Below are 5,337 nucleotides of genomic sequence, written 5' to 3' on the forward strand. Positions count from 1 at the left end.
AAAAAAAAAAAAAAAAAAAACTACCCAGGGCAGCATGCAATTCAAAATAGTAGTTATTAATTTTATATCTATTTACAACATAGCTGAAATTTTTCATTTAATAGAACAAAGATTATGGGAACTTTTAAAATGGTAGTCTTGAATATTGTATGCCTGCCAAGTTCTTTCACATAAAAGTCATGCTGTCTACCCTCAAGCCATGGTGTTCCCAGCTTCCTACTGCAAACAGGAATGTGATAGGATGTTCTAGGAACGTTACATGAAATTTAAACATGAGTATGCCGTTTCAGGAGTAAACATTGAATTTTAAGATTAACTAATAACTTATTTTTTCAACTGTACTCAACCATGACTGAAAGGCGTACCAAAATATCAGTGGAAAATTGTTTCACATATGAATTTTATTCTAGACTAGAGATGGGGCTAAATTCTTCAGCACATACAAGGTCCTGGTTTCAATTGCCAGCACCAGCAAAAAGAAAACTCTCTTGCTTTACTTTTCTTTTTTTCTAGTGGGGCTCAGAAAATTAATTTTCTCTTTTTTAATGGATATTTATTTTTATTACATTTCAAATATTATCCCCTTTCCTGGTTTCCCCTCCAGAAATCCCTTATCCCATCCTCCCTGTCCCTGCTTCTATGAGGGTGCTCCCCCATCCACCTACCTACTCCCACCTTCCCACCATGGCATTCCCCTACACTGGGGCATCTAGTCTCCACAGGACTAAGTGCCTCTCCTCCCATTGATGTTTGACAAAACCATTTTCTGCTACATATGCAGCTGGAGCCATGGGTCCCTCCATGTGTACTCTTTGGTTGGTGGTTTAGTCTTTGGGAGCTCTTGGGGAGGGGTCTGGCTGGTTGATATTGTTGTTCTTCCTATGGTGTTGCAAACCCCTTCGGCTCCTTCAGTACTTTCTCTAACTCCTCCATTGGGGACCCGTGCTTAGTCCAATGGTTTGTGTGAGCATTCGCCTCTGTATTTGTCAGGCTCTGGCAGAACCTCTCAGCAGACAGCTATATCAGGCTCCTGTCAGCAAGCACTTCTTGACACTTCTTGTTCACGTGTCCAGACTGTCAGTCTAGGTCTTTTTATTGGGGAATTTTGTCCATTGATATTAAGAGATATTAAGAAAAATTGATTGTTGCTTCCTATTATTTTTGTTGTTAGAGATGGAATTATGTATGTGTGGCTATCTTCTTTTGGGTTTGTTGAAAGAAGATTACTTTCTTGCTTTTTCTAGGGTATAGTTTCCCTCCATGTGTTGTAGTTTTCCATCTATTATCCTTTGTAGGGCTGGATTTGTTGAAAGATATTGTGTAAATTTCATTTTGTCATGAAATATCTTGGTTTCTCCATCTATGGTAATTGAGAGTTTTGCTGGGTATATTAGCTTGGGCTAGCATTTGTTTTCTAGTAGGGTCTTTATGACATCTGCCCAAGATCTTCTGGCCTTTAGAGTCTCTGATGTCTGATGTCTGAAGTCTGGTGTAATCTGATAATCTGGTGTAATTCTGTTAGGCCTGCCTTTATATGTTATTTGACCTTTTCCCCCTTACTGCTTTTAATACTCTTTCTTTGTTAAGTGCATTTGGTGTTTTGATTATTATATGAGGGGTGGAATTTCTTTTCTGTTCCAGTATATTCAGAGTTCTGTAGGCTTCTTATATGTTTATAGGCATCCTTTTCTTTAGGTTAGGAAAGTTTTCTTCTATAATTTTGTTGAAGATATTTACTGGCCCTTTAAGTTGGAATGTTCGCTCTTTTCTATGCCTGTTATCCTTAGGTTTGGTCTTCTCACTGTGTCCTGGATTTATTGGATGTTTTGGGTTAGGAGCTTTTTGCATTTTGCATTTTCTTTGACTGTTTTGTCAATATTTTCTATGGTATCTTCTGTACCTGAGATTCTTCTATCTCTTGTATTCTGTTGGTGATGCTTGAAACTCCTGACCTCTTTCCTAGGTTTTCTATCTCCAGGGTTGTCTCCCTTTGTCATTTCTTTATTGTTTCTATTCCCATTTTTAGATCCTGGATGGTTTTATTCAATGCCTTCACCTATTTAGTTGTGTTTTCCTGTAATTCTTTAAAGGATTTTTGGGTTTCCTCTTTAAGGGCTTCTACCTGTTTACCTGTGTTCTCCTGTATTTCTTTAATGGAGTTATTTATGTCCTTCTTAAAGTCCTCTATCATTATCATGAGATGTGATTTCAAATCTGTATTTTTCTTTTGCTGTATGTTGTGGTATCCAGGACTCGCTGTGGTGGAAGAACTGGGTTCTAATGATGCCAATTATCCTTGGTTTCTGTTACTTAGATTCTTGCACTTGCCTCTTACCGTCTGGTTACCTCTGGTGTTGGTTGGTTTTGCTGTTTCTGACTGGAGCTTGTTCCTCCTGTGGGCCTGTGAGCCTGTGATCTTAGGTGTGTGTCAGCACTCCTAGAGAGACCTGGGCAGGATTTGGGTACTGTGGAACAGCCTTAACTCCACATGCGGGTGTGGGTGGAGACCGGAAGGATCCTGTCCCCAGCTGTTCAGCTGTTCCTGTGCCCTCTCTTCCTTTCCAAGAGTCTCACATGTTTTTTTTTTGTTGTTGTTGTTAGTGTGCTTTTGACTTTTCTTCTTTTTTATTTCTGGACTCAAATTTGCTGTGCAGCTATCCTGAAGCTTCTTATGGGCCTTGCACTTCTGCCTCCTGTGTGTGGGCATACAGCCTCTCTTATGCTACAACTCAGGGCTTTTGTTTAGTAATTAGAACACTGCTGAAAAGACAACACGGTTGCTTTGTGTTGAATTGTGATGATGGAAGAGAAACGCAATAATTTAACAAAGAAAAATAACTATCATTAATACCTGTTTCATCAATAATACAAAAGTATGGAACATGTGCAATGAGAGATTAAGGAATCTCCAATTTTTAGAGGCATTTCATTGCAATTTTCAGAAGATCTTGTGTTTCAAATAGACATATAATACTCCCCCTTTCCCTCCTTTGTCTGTCTCTGTCTTCTCCCTCTCCCTCCCTCTCTCCCTCTCCCTCCCTTGTCCTCTCCTCCCTCCCTCCCTCTCTCTCTCTCTCTCTCTCTCTCTCTCTCTCTCTCTCTCTCTCTCTCTCTTTCTCTCACTCACACACACACACACACACACACACTGACAAACTCGGGACATAATTTATAAATGTGCAAGTCATGCAGTGTGGACTTGTACTGCTATGAACTTAAAATCTAAAATCCAAAATAGTGTTCTTTGAGCGCCACCATCTGGAAGAAAGTGTGCTTCTCTTGGAAAAAAAGAAATTACTGCTAATAAAAGTGAAATTTTTCTTTCACAAATTAACAATAAAAAAAAATTGTTGGGTTTGAACTCCAGTAGCTTACTATAATTTGACTATTTTAGGTCTGATACTTGAAAGTTATGATGTTCAACTTTTAGAATAACTGGGTTTTGTTCAGTAAATATTATAATCTCTGGTCAACAACAAATAAGCTCCCCCTCCAAAACAAAAGACCATTCAGGTACAGTTACTAAGCTGACTACTGCCATGTGAAATGCCTAGGAACAGGCATAGCTTATATTTCAAAGCTTTGTGGGTTGTGAAATATTTGAACTTACTGGTTGAACATCTTAAATCTGAAAGTCAAAATTCCAAAATAAAAGCTTCAGTATTTGAGGCAACACATGTTTTTAATTAGATATGCTAAAGCTGTTCTAAGTTTCTGAGGTCAATTCTACTTAGCCAGGTTAGCTCAATGTCTCTGATTCACATGCAAACTTCCAAATGGTCTGTATGCATTTGCATATGGACTAAAACCACTAAAAGGTATCCTTACATGCCTGGAAGATCAATCCCACAGAGGCAGACTCAGTGAAGGATGGATTGGGCAAAGCAAAGGCCTCCAGCGAGACAAGCTGACTTCTATCCTGCCCTCTACTCCCTTGTACCTGTCTAATCATATATCATGTTTAAACACAACTCTATTCTTTAAAATGGGGAAGAGAGCTCTTTCTCAAAGTTGGTGAAAAGGCAGAGAAATCAAAGAACATTGGGCCCTCTACACTCTGCCTGGCTGTCAATGATTAGCTTAGATACAATAGCAAGGTGCTTTAATAGATGCTACTAGAAATTTAAAATTTAGTATGGCTTCCTTTGATCCTTTATGCATATTATAATTTTTGGTTAAGGAAATGCTTTTATGGTGTGTGTGTGTGTTTGTGTTTGTTTGTGTGTGTGTTGTTGTTGTTGTTGTTGTTGTTCATAACCATCACCAGTCTGAAAAGCCCAAATGAGGACTGATAAAATTGACTGACATGTCTAGACCAAATGAACGGCAGAGCCTGAAGTTTTCATTTTGGCTAATGGAGAAAGATTTCTCATCCCTGCTGCCGGGAGATTTACAGGAAATATAACATGTATATGTGTAGTCGAATTAAGCTCCAACCACTTAGTAAGCTTCTGGAGGAATTACCTTCCTCATCTTAAATCCCCAGACAACAGAGAGCTGGTAAGGACCCCATTACATCTCTAGCACTCAGAGTAGTAAGGCAGGCTGACTACAGACCCGTAAGGCTCTTCCAGCTCTGAGACTCCAGTTCTGTCAGGAATTGGAAATCTTTAAGACCCAGAATATTAATACAGATCTCAGGGACCATTTACCTGAAATTGAATTTTCAGAGATTTTTTTTCAGAATAAACTTAGAAATCTTTAGAACTAGTAATAATTCCAGTATCAGTCCTGATTATTCAACAGCTATCTCTCTGTGTCAGCCAGTTCTTGGGGCTTGGTAACAGCAGTGAACATAACAAAGATCCCAGACTCCATGAACAGTGAGGAGCACAAAACAAATAACAAAGGTAATGATTGATAAGCTACACATTCATCACATTCTCTCACGTCCTTCTTACACTGGAAAGATACTGGGAATGAATGATCTGTGGTGACCCACACCAAGCAGCTCCATCCCTGTCATTTTTCCAGTAGCATGCGCTCACTTATGGTCCCGGTGTCATGTTTTGGTAGTTCTCACAATATGTCAAGCCTTCATTATTACCCCTGCTGTGGAGACCTGAGATCATTGATCTCTGGTGTTACTATCCTGATGTGTTGAGCAGCATGACTCACACCACATAAAATAGCAACTTAATCAATCTGGCTCCCCCACCCCTCACATGCAGCAGTGTTGAAACTATGCCAATTAATAATCTTACAATGGTGTCCAACTGTTTAAGAGAAATTAAGCCAATGTCTTCCACTTTGAATCAAAAGCTAGGGATGCAAGGAAGGTCTGCTGAAAGCCAGGACAGGCTCAGAGCCAAGATCACTGTGACAACAGTTAATAAT

At 39.3% G+C, this 5,337-nt stretch overlaps 1 protein-coding gene and 1 long non-coding RNA gene across 5 annotated transcripts in view; one reads left to right on the forward strand and one right to left on the reverse strand.

Moving 5' to 3' along the window:
* Dnah7 (dynein axonemal heavy chain 7) overlaps positions 1-5,337 on the reverse strand; it is a 254,194-nt gene that overhangs the window by 171,772 nt on the left and 77,085 nt on the right. The gene's annotated exons all lie outside the window — the stretch shown is intronic.
* Positions 1-5,337, forward strand: part of LOC116088421 — a 20,066-nt gene that overhangs the window by 12,173 nt on the left and 2,556 nt on the right. The window lies entirely within an intron of this gene.

The sequence above is a fragment of the Mastomys coucha genome, unplaced genomic scaffold, assembly GCF_008632895.1.
Source record: "Mastomys coucha isolate ucsf_1 unplaced genomic scaffold, UCSF_Mcou_1 pScaffold14, whole genome shotgun sequence".
NCBI classification, from domain to species: Eukaryota; Metazoa; Chordata; class Mammalia; order Rodentia; family Muridae; genus Mastomys; species Mastomys coucha.